Source organism: Musa acuminata, chromosome BXJ2-9 (assembly GCF_036884655.1).
Source record: "Musa acuminata AAA Group cultivar baxijiao chromosome BXJ2-9, Cavendish_Baxijiao_AAA, whole genome shotgun sequence".
Lineage (NCBI taxonomy): Eukaryota > Viridiplantae > Streptophyta > Magnoliopsida > Zingiberales > Musaceae > Musa > Musa acuminata.
In genome coordinates, this window is record NC_088346.1 from 32056527 (window position 1) to 32068797 (window position 12271).

Here is a 12271-nt window from a genome sequence, read left to right on the forward strand (position 1 = left end):
GAAATTCCCTCCTCCACTCTAAGTTTAGAATTCTGTAAGAGAGGAGTGAGTTCTTGTAAGGGTTGTCTCCCAAACCCGTGAAAAGGAAAAGAGGGGTGCAAAAGGATAATTGATCTTCGCCCGTTGAAAGAAGATCAATAGTAGATGCCGGTGGCCTCAACGGAAGATGAATCAGCGAAGTGGATGTAGGTCACGACGACCGAACCACTCTAAAATATGGTTTGCATTTTATTCTTGTATTTACCTTACTGCAAACTAAATTCCTCCTTCACTACGTTTCTGCACAATTTCAAGTTAACATCTTTATGAAACCGGTTTTATCGCAACGAAGTTTTTGAAGACGTAATTTTTACTACTGCACTAATTCACCCCCCTTCTTAGTGCCGATTGCTTTCCTAACATTCATAACATAGCATGTCGTATTTATGTTTTCAGCCCAAAAGTATTTAGGTAGGGTATTCTTATAAGTTTCTATTCTTTCTTTCTACTACTCCATTTTGTTGAGGATTTCTTGGAGTAAAGAAGTTGTGGTCGTATCCATTAGACTTATAAAATTTTTGAAAATCACGGTTTTGTAATTCACCACCGTGATCACTTCGAATTGACAAAATCATAAAACCTATTTCATTTTGAATAAGTTTATAAAACTTAGAGAAATACCTAAAGCAATCATTTTTGTGTGCTAAGAAGTAAGTGCAAGTATATATATTATAATCGTCAACAATAACAAAGACATATTTGCTACCTCCCAGGCTTGATGTAGCAATTGGTCCAAACAAGTCCATATGAATCAATTGCAATAGTCTAGGGGTGCTTATTTGATTCTTTAGTTTGAAACTACCTTTTATTTGTTTTCCTAGTTGACATGCATCACACATTGTCTTTAACGAACTTAATATGAGGAATTCCTCTCATAAGTTCTTTAGATGAGATTTGAGAGATTAGTTTCATGTTAGCATGACCTAATCTCCTATGCCAAAGCCAAGCATTGTCATTCAAAACCAAAAAACACATTTCATTGCAAAGATCATCGACGTCAATAGTGTATACGTTATTTTATTTTAGTGCAATCATAGATGTGTTTTTCAATAATGCAAGCATTAGATTCAAATTTAAAAATATATCCTTTATCACATAATTGACTAATGCTCAAGAAGTTATGCTTTAAGCCATCAACCAACAACACATCTTCAATAAAAAGGTTAGATTTGTTACCTATGGTTTTTTTGCCAATGATTTTACCCTTGTTGTTATCTTCGAAGGTGACATATCCTTCGTCTAGGCTAGTGAGCTTAGAGAATTGAGATGGAACTCTGGTCATATGCCTTGAGCATCCACTATCAATGTACCATCTCTTACTCCTAGCTTGTAATGATATATTTTTATATAAAAAATGATGATTTTTAGTACCTATTTGACCTTGGGTGCCTCAAAAATTGATCTATATATCTTATCATGTTGCATTGAGACATTTGAGGTTCTTTTAGGAACATAAATCAATCTATGTGGACTGCATCTTTTAGTCGACATTTGTAGGCAATATATCCAAGTTTGCAACAAAAGTTGCATTTAGTGTGAGGTGAAACATACAATGTCGGGCCTTTAACAATGGTGGTTGGATTTTGGTGAGAGCTACTCACAAATCTGATTCCACTTTTCCTATGAACATGATCCTTATTGGCAAGGATCATGTTCAAAGACTTGCTACCAACCTCAAAATTTTCAAAGGTTTATTTGAGTAGCAAGTTTTCCTTTTTAAGTATTTCTAGTTCATCAAATTTCATACAAGGAGTTAAACTACTATTATGCTCAACTTTTACTCTATCCAAATCACTAATAAGAGAAGAATACTCTTTTTTTAACAATTTATATTGTTTACTAATTAATTTATATTCATCAAATAAATCATGAAAAGCACTTAATAATTCATCAAAAGATAAATTTACGTTAATTGAATTACTAACCTCATCTCCGATAGCCATTAGCACATAGTGAGCAACTTGCTCGGTGTTGATTGGCTCCTCTTCTTCGGATACACTTGAGTCGTCCCATATTGCTTTGAGAGCCTTCTTCTTTGGTTGCCTATTCTTGGCTAGGGGACATTCGCTCTTGTAATGTCCTGGCTTCTTGCATTCGTAGCATATTACTTGATCTTTCTTAGATTCAAATTTATTTTTAGTGTCATTTTTAAATTTATTCATTTTTATTCATTTTTTGAATTTTCTTATTAAGAGTGCCAAATCTTCATTAAGGTCCTCATCACTTGAGTTTTCTTCTAAGTAGTCTTCTTGGGTTCTTAGTGCTATATCATTCCTATTCTTTGGAAGGGTGTCCTCAAGCTCTTCATGAACTTTACAAGTCATCTCATAGGTCATTAGTGACCCAATTAGTTCTTCGAGAGGAAAATTATTTGGATCTTTGGCCTCTTGAATGACCATTACTTTAGGATCCCAACTCTTTGAAAGGGATCTTAAAATTTTATTAATAAGTTCAAAATCCGAGAAACATTTACTAAGTTCTTTTAGACCATTGACGACATCTGTAAATCGGGTGTACATGTCTCCAATAGTCTCACTCAGTTTCATCCAAAATAATAAATAATTATGCACTAAAAGATTAATTTTTTATTCCTTCACTCTACTAGTGCCTTCATGAGTCACTTCGAGTGTGTGCCAAATATCAAAAGCCGTTTCACAAATTAACATTCGATTAATCTCGTTTTTATCTAATGAACAAAACAAGGCATTCAAAGCCTTGGTATTTAAAGTGAAAGTCTTCTTCTCCAACTCATTCTAATCATTTATTGGAATAGAAGACTTTTAAAAATTATTTTTGACAATGTTCCATAGCTCAAAATCCATTAATCCGTCCCATTGAACATAGGCGGATATGTAATTGAATGAGCCTCTTGGTTGCTGGCGAATGTTATCTCGCTTGGGTTTTAAACCAAACAAGAGTGAACCTCACTCTAATACCAACTGTTATGATCAATAGCGGCACTAAGAGGGGGGAGGTGAATTAGTGCAGCGAAAAATTCTTCGATTTCATAAAATAATTCGTACGTTCGATGGAAATCGATTTGGAAAGATAGTAATTTGAGACATAAGAGAACGTAAGCGTAGTGAAAGTGAGATGAGAAGGAGAAGTAGTATGCTATGAAATGATTTGTAGTTTAAAGTAAATTGCTCAAAACGAAATGTAAACCAAAATTTAGAGTGGTTCGGTCAATGTGACCTACATCCACTTTCGGATTCCTTCTCCGTCGAGGTCACCAGCGTCAACTAAAGGCCTTCCTTCAATAGGTGAAGACCAACCACCTTTTATAACTCTTTCGCCTTTTATCGGGTTTAGGAGAGAACCCTTACAAGCCTTACTCCTCTTTCTTGAATGGTTACAAAACAAAGAGAGAGAGGAGAAAAACTCTAGCACTTTTACACCCCAAAAATTCAAGATTATATTCACATTTTCGGTGCCCTTTCATACAGAAAAGGATGGGATATTTATAGCCCCCAATGACTTCAAAAATGGAGCTAAAAAGTGTCTTATCCCAGTTTTTCAAGGTATTGGCGGTACCACCGCTATTACTAATCGGTACTACCGCTTGAAGTTTGACATTAGGCGATACTGCCACCTGATATAGCTCGGAGACCGAGCTCTAGTGGTACCACCGCCTGACAGGGGTGGTACCACTGCTATCAGCAATAATTGCTGGCGGTACCATCGCCCAGATCACCTGGGAGACTGGGTCTTCCAAGCGATGGTCAGAGTCCAGCAACCGGGTTGGGCCTTGTCTTTAGCCCAAACCATCCTAACTCCGAGCCCAATTGGCCCCTGACATAGTTGATGCGATTACCTCCCAAACAAACTCTAATTATCATTCTAACTATGATTAAGGCATGCGTGATTCGGTACGTCAATTCTTTCACTCGACGATCCTTCGGCAAACTTCTTAGTGAGTCTTCCGACAAGCTTCCAGCAAACTCCTGACCAACTTTCGGCTAGTCTTTTGACGAGCTTTTGGCGATCTCCCGATAAGCTTTCGATGAGTCTTCCAGCGTGCTTCCGATGATCTCACGATGAACTCTCAGCGAGCTCCCGGTATATCGTCTGAGCCTTCGACTCCAACCCATCATTTGCTTTACGTCTTACTGTTATCATAGTTAATCCTGCATACTTATCTCAACACATGGATTAGATCAAATAATTTACCAATTTATTTCATCATCAAAATTCGAGATTCAACACTAAATTGTTTAGTTGTCGAATGAGGGACAAAGTCCAAAGGACTAATAGGATTAGTACCATAAACAACCTCAAAAGGACTCTTACCGATACTATGATGCATAGAATGATTATAAGAAAACTCAATTTATGGAAGAATGAGATCCCACTACTTAATATTCTTGCCAATATAGCTTCTAAGCAAATTTCCTAAGCTTTTGTTTGTTACCTTAGTTTGCCCATCGGCTTGTGGGTGATGCGAGCTGTTGAAATTCAAATAAGTACCCAGCTTCCTCCAAAGAGTTCTCCAAAAATAATTAAGAAATTTTGAATCTTGATTAGACACCATAGTTCTTGAAATACAATGTAATTTAATAATCTCCTTAAAATACAAATCAACAATATGAGATATATTATTTAATTTATTGTAGGGAATAAAGTGAGACATTTTAAAAAAACTATCAATAGTAACCATGATAGAATCCTTGTTCCTTTGAGTTCTTGGCAGTCCCAAAACGAAATCGAGACTCACATCCTCCCATGGAACATTTGGTATACGTAATGGAGTATACAATCCAGAATTTTGACTTTTTGTTTTTGCCAAATGACACACTTGACATTGCTTTACATGTCTCTCCATATCTCTAAATATCTTAGGCCAATAGAAGTTTGATTGAACAAGAGCTAGTCATGTCTCTACTGAAATATCCACCCAAAACACCATAGTAAGCTTTAGCTAAAATTACTTATCTCAAAGAATAAAGATCAAAAAAGGAAAGAAACACTGTAGAAATCAGTTGAGAAATCCCTCCTCTAGCTTAAGTGTTAAAATTCTGTTTTAGAAAGGAGAGTGAGTGCTTGTAAGGGTTGTCTCCTAAACCCGGTAAAAGGAGAAGAGGAATGTAAGAAGGAGGTTGATCTTCGCCTAGTAAAGGAAGATCGTTAGTGGATGCTGGTGGCCTTGACGGAAGAGGAATCAGAGGAGTAGATGTAGGTCACGATTGATCGAACCACTATAAACTCCCGTATAATCTGGTTTGCATTTTGTTTCCTACTATTACCTTACTGCAAACCCCTTCAATAGCTTACTGCCTTCAATACATTTACGTATGCTTTCAAGCTAAGTTTTCGAAATCAATTTTACGTCCGAAATGTTTTTTATCGTACGAGAGATTTGACGAAGTTAACGTTTTTATCCACTGCACTAATTCACCCCCCTCCCTCTTATTGCTCTTGATCCTAACAATTGGTATCAAAGCCCGGTATTTCTCATTTCGAATTTACACCTGAGAGAAATGGCTCTTCACGGCTTTCAAGAGGGCTTATCGGTTGTTCATCCACCGTTGTTTAACGGATTGGACTACACTTATTGAAAAACTCGAATGAGAGTTTTCTTGATTTCTATGAATTTGGATTTATGGAATATTAATAAAAACAGTTTTCAACTTCCTTCTAAATCGATGAACGAATGGTCGAATTTGGAGAAGAAGTATTTTTCTTTAAACGCAAAGGCTATGAATGCCTTATTTTACGCTTTGGACAAAAATGAGTTCAATCATATTTCTACGTGCGAAATGGCTTTTGATATTTGATGAACACTTGAAATCACGTACGAGGGAACTAGTAGAGTCAAAGACTCAAAAGTTAACATTTTATTGCATGATTTTGAGCTTTTTCGAATGCAACCAAGCGAGACTATAGGCGACATGTACACCCGTTTCACGGATGTCGTCAATAATCTAAGAGTTCTTGGTAAATCTTTTTCAAATTTTAATCTCGTAAGCAAGATCTTAAGATCCCTTCCAAAAAGGTGGGATCCTAAAATAACCGCAATACAAGAAACAAAAGATTTAAATATTTTTCCACTTGAAGAACTAATTAGTTCGTTGATGACATATGAAATGGTGCATAATGCACATAATAAACATGATGAACAAAATCACCTTCCAAAGAATAAGAAGGATTTGGGACATAGAACATTTGAAGACCACTCGAGCACAAGCTCAAGTGATGGTGAACAAGAACTACTCACTAAGAAATTTAAAAAATTAATGAAACGAGAATTGAAGAACAAAAAGAATGGAACTACTTGCTTTGAACGCAAGAAGAAGAATACAAAGTGGGATGAATTGAGCTCCTCCGAGGATGAGGAGAAAATCAAGAAAGGCGAGGTGGCAAACTATGCCTTAACGACATTCAACGATGAGGTAATCAAAACCCTCTTAATTTATTTCGAAATTACATGATGCTTTTCATAATGCATTTTCTTTTTTAGTATAGAATTAATTTTCTTGAAAATTACATGTTTAAAAAAAAATAAAAATGTAAAAATTATGATCATGCTAGTAGTTTTAAAAATAATCATCAAAAATACATATTTTATGATAAACAAATAAAATGATTTTGATTAAAAATATGAAATCATGTTATATGTGGTTAAGAAGTAATGATGTGTATCATGTTGATTCCCATTGTTATTTCTCGATTTTGATTAAATAAAATCATGTTTGAAGAAATGCATAATGATGTAATATTAAACATTTTAATACCATGATTAATAATTTATGCATGAGATTTTAAGTTATACATGATGATAATCATGTGTTATTTTCATGAGTGTATTTGAAAAACATATGGTAAAAATGTGCCCGAATGCATGAACTTGTTAAGATTATTTTTCGGACTTTCTTGATTCAATGATCAAATCACTTAATTGCCATGATGATTTTACACTATTACATGCCTTAATAACATGTTAGAAATTATGTGTTCTGGATACAAAAATTTCCATGATCATGAGCATGTTTTATCTTCATGATTGAAATTGAAAATCTATAGCAAAACCATGTCCGAATGCATGAAAGTGTTAAATTTTATTTTCGGATTTTCTTGATCCCAACAATTCATTTTTGAGAATCTATTGATCTTGATGGTTTTATGACGAAATTTATTTTTCAATCCTAAACGTTGATGCATGTTTCTATTTAACATAAATGAAAAAGCATGCTAGCATGAAATCAATCACTTAAAATGAAATACTTAAAAAGAGAGAAAATATATTATCAATGAAATCATGAATCTACTTATGTTATGAATTTTGTGAACCATAAAAATAATTTTGGTGATTTGAATTTGAGATGAGTTTTATCAAAGTTATGATCTTGATTTCTTGGAATAACATGAGATTTTCCTTGATGATCATCTCGATTATTTAAAAGGAGATTTATCGAAATGATTCATGGAATTTTCGATTCATGACTTGATCCTTCATTTGTTTATGAGATGGTTAAAATATTTGTACCTTTGAATTCTTCCCTTCTCTCTTTGATTTTTGAATTTATGCATGTTATATGTTGAAGATTTGAAACCATATTTTGATATCATGCTTACCTAAGAAATGTTGATTTGACAATATGAATGATGATTTTTCTCTTGAATATAACTTGTGATATGTTTTTTTATGAATCATCATCTTGATTTCTCGATATTCGATACATGAAATTTTATTATGAATCAAGATTTTTTGTTTAATCGATCTCCTAAGATTTTCTTTCGATTATTTATGAGGAGGTTTTTCAAAAAGAAATCATGTCTTTTGGTATTCACATGTTTAAATCTTTCATGATATGATCTTTATGCAATTCCTTGTATTCATGAAATGTTTTCTCATCACCCAACTAATTCTTCTTGATATTCTTTATGTGATGATATGAATGCATGAAATATTCATAAATTTGTAATGATGCATGCAATACTTATGATAATGATGTACATGATGTATTGCATATGATGTGTATCATGAATGCTTTAAATGATGAATGTTTGATATCATGATCAACATGTTGATAAATGCTTAAAAATTTTAATGTTTGAGTATCATGTATGATATGTGTTAGGATCGAGAGCACTAAGAGGGGGGGGGGTGAATTAGTGCAGCGGAAATCGTATAATAAATTTAAAACCAAAAGCTGCGTTTGTTCAAAAACTATTATGATGCAAAAGCAAATTCTCAGTTTGTATCTAAGTGCAGTTTGCGTCTAAGCGGAGATTGCGTCTAAGCGCAGTTTTGCGTCTAAGCGCAGATTGCGTCTAAGCGCAGTTTTGCGTTTAAGCGCAGTTTTGCGTCAAAGCGCAGTTTTGCGTCTAAACTCAGATTTACGTCTAAATGCAGATTTACGTCTAAACGCAGATTTACGTCTAAACGCAGTTTTACGTCTAAACGTAGTTTTACGTCTAAACGCAGATTTACGTCTAAACGCAGTATTACGTCTAAACGCAGTATTACGTCTAAACGCAGTATTACGTCTAAACGCAGTTTTACGTCTAAACGCAGATTTACGTCTAAACGCAGTTAGACGCAGATTTACGTCTAAACTTTGAAACTTGTTTGTATACTCGCAGAAGGCAGTATGCAGTTGAAACCAAGACGTAAACGTGAACTGAAATCTGATGATTGAGCGAAGAAAGCCGATTTACGTCTGAATGCAGTTTTACGTCTAAATGTTGAAACTCGTTTGTAAAATCGTAGAGGACAGATTGCAATTATTAATAGGATTAAAATGTAAGCGTAAACTGCAAGGAAGCCCGTTCGTAAAAGCACGGAAAACAGATTTGCAGAATCAAACGTAAACGTAAACTGTAATGTATGAAAATACGAGTTTACGTCTGAATGCAGAATTTGAAGAACAGCACTTAGAACTTGTTCGTGAAAGCGCAGAGAGCAGTAGTGACGAGGGAGGTTTGCAGTAATGATAAAGTGCTCGAAAATAAACGCAAACCAGAGATTTAGAGTGGTTCGGTCAGCCTTGACCTACTCCACTTTTGGCTTCCTCCACCGATGAGGTTGCCGACGTCAACTAGGTGCCTTCCTTCAATGGGCGAAGGCCAAACTTCCCTCTTACAGTTTCTCTCCTTTTGACAGGCTTAGGAGACAACCTTTACAGACCTTTCTCTCCTCACTTTACAGTTGAAAACTTGAAGAACAGAAGGAGGAGACTCAAGGGCTTTACAACACTTTTGAGCTCTTTAGAATCACAGAAAAGATCACAATTTCGGTATAGGTCTGTGTCTTTTCAGTGCTGAATGGGTGGGGTATTTATAGGCCCCAACCCAATTCAAAATTCGAGCTCAAAACGATCAAATTGATCAAATCCCAGAATTCTGGGATCAAGCGGTTGCACCTCTCGACTGGAGAGGTGGCACCGCCTGGCAGAGCTCGAAGACTGAGCTCTGCCGATTGCTTCTTCTCTGCCAGAGCTCGAAGACTGAGCTCAATGGTTGCATCACCTGGCAGAGCTCGAAGACTGAGCTTGGTGGTTGCATCACCTGGCAGAGCTCGAAATCTGAGCTTGGTGGTTGCATCACTTGGCAGAGCTCCAAACTGAGCTCAAGCTGATGCACCATTCTGCCAGAGCTCGAAGACTGAGCTTGGTGAATGCATCACCTGGCAAAGCTCGAGACTGAGCTCAGGCTGATGCACCACTCTGCCAAAGCTCGAAGACTGAGCTTGGTGGTTGCATCGCCTGGCAGAGCTCGGAACTTGAGCTCTGGCGGTGCAACCTCTTGGCTGGAGCGGTTGCACCTCCCAGCCTTGCAACCCTGGCGGTTGCACCTCCTGGCTGGGGCGGTTGCACCTCCCAGCCCCACAGCCCAGGCGGTTGCACCTCCTGGCTGGGGCGGTTGCACCTCTCAACCCCACAGCCCAGGCGGTTGCACCTCCTGGCTGGGGCGGTTGCACCTCCTGGTGCAATCAGGGTCCGAATGGTTCACTCCATTCGACCCACTTTGAATCTTTTCAGGGGCCCAATTGACCCAAGATTAAGCTAATGGGATCACCTCCCATTTTCCTGCTTAATCATCGTGCTAACTACGATTATCTCTAAGACAACTTCTGCAGCTTGCTCCGATGCGTCAATCGCTTCTTCCGGCGAGTTTCCGGCCAGCTTCCGTCGATCAACCGATAACCCTCGGTGATCCTTCTGCGGACATCCGGCATACTCCTGGACTTTGCGACGATCCACTTGGCGAGTTCCGACGAGCTTCGCTTGGCAAGCTTCTGGACTTCTCGGATCTGTTCTCTCTGAACCTCCGACGACCGTCCGAACTTCCGTCGAACTCTCGAACTCCCAACGTGATCATGATCTTGACTCCGGCGCAACTCCTGCTGCTTGTCTTAATCTCATCGTAGTTAATCCTGCACACTTATCTCAACACATAGATTAGATAACAAATGACAATTGACTTCATCATCAAAATCCGAGATTCAACAATCTCCCCCTTTTTGATGATGACAATCAATTGATAAAGGAGTTATCCTTAACTCCCCCTATCTATATGCCATAGTTGAGATAAGTCAACCTTGAATTCAAGACCTAAGAATTCAAGTGACGTATTGATAAGTTAGATCAGTTAAACTTATCAGTACTTCCATCATGATGCCTATCATGATGTATCTCTTCAAGAATTATGTCAAGGCATGACATACATCATCAAGTTTGTATGATAGTGTTTGTAACCAATCATCATGTAATCATATAAAGCTACGAAGGACTTTTTACATGATGCTTACATTTGAGATTTTCTAGTAAGTTTGCATTTTCTTCACAATATCAAATCAAGATATGATGCAAACTATAGTACATGTTCACATATCTCTTGGTGATGCAAGGATGGCATAACATTGTTTATAGCATCACTCAAGTATTTGCAACTATGACATGGATATGATTATGGCAGTTCAGCTATGACATAGTGTTTATCAATTCATATTTTTCTCCCCCTTTGTCATCAACAAAAAGCATGATAGCATTATCAAGCATATAAAGGAAGTCATGACACATATATCCAACGAGTTTTCATAAGAGTGTACGGGAACATCCCATTTTTAGCATACAACCCGAAAAATGAACTTTTTACATGCATTTGGTTAAAAATATTTGTCACATAATTTGCAACATGTTATTTGATCAAGCGTTGTCAAGGCATGTAATAGTAATAGCATTCGAATAATTTTGATGTAGTAACATAATTATTTCAAGTGCAGCAATATATCATATTGCATAGCAGGATTTTTATTTCAGCAAGTGTAGCATTGCATCACATGGTAAGATATCAGCTCGTATGATGCAAATTTTTGTTTGATACATGGCATGATAGCAATCATATCAGCAATAGCTACCATATCAATGTCATACTGCTGACTTATCAACTTACGTTGGTATGTTGCTTCATATTTTCAAGGCATAGGCTTTTAAACCTTTTTAGTTTCAGTGTAAAAACCGAGATAAACAATAAGAGATGTTTGCAAATATGCTTACACAGACAAAGATAACCATATCAGGGTAACATATGTACAGCATATCAGGTAACCATAAAGACAAAGTCCTTCATGAATAACATAAGGAGTTTACAACATGTCATATCAAAAACATCAGATGTTTATACAAGCTTATTCATGAGGTGGAAGATTAAAGTGCCTAAATAAAGAGTCAAATTGTCGATGGATTTGTTGTAGCTCGGTTAGGATTTGATCTTGTCGAAGTTCAAGCCGTTCTTGTCGTTGCTCAAATCGGTCCATCCGAATCCCGATATCTTCGATGGATGATGTGTGAGTTTGCTCAACCGGATGTGTTTCCTCAAAGGGACAGATTGGAGGAGAGTGGGTACTCCTAAAGACTGGGGTTTCCGGCTCTGGTTCAGGTTCAGGTTTAGGGGGATTAGTTCTTCTAGGCATTCTTACCCAGTTACCGTTTCTATAGTGACATCTTAGTCGGTGAAGTAGATTTTTGTTTATTATGCTGTATCTATCTGATTTCATTACTTCTTCTTCTAGTGGTATTTGAATGTCGTAAGCTTTCATTATTCTAGTAATAATTCCACCATATGGGAGCATCATATCTTTTGCAGATAATTCCAACATGTTTTGTTGGATCAGATAGCCAAGACAAATGTCACGTTCTTTCATAATTAGGTACATAATTCCTAATTCCAATTGACTCACTTCATCATGATGGTATTGCTTAGGAAGAATTATACTAGTCATGATATGATG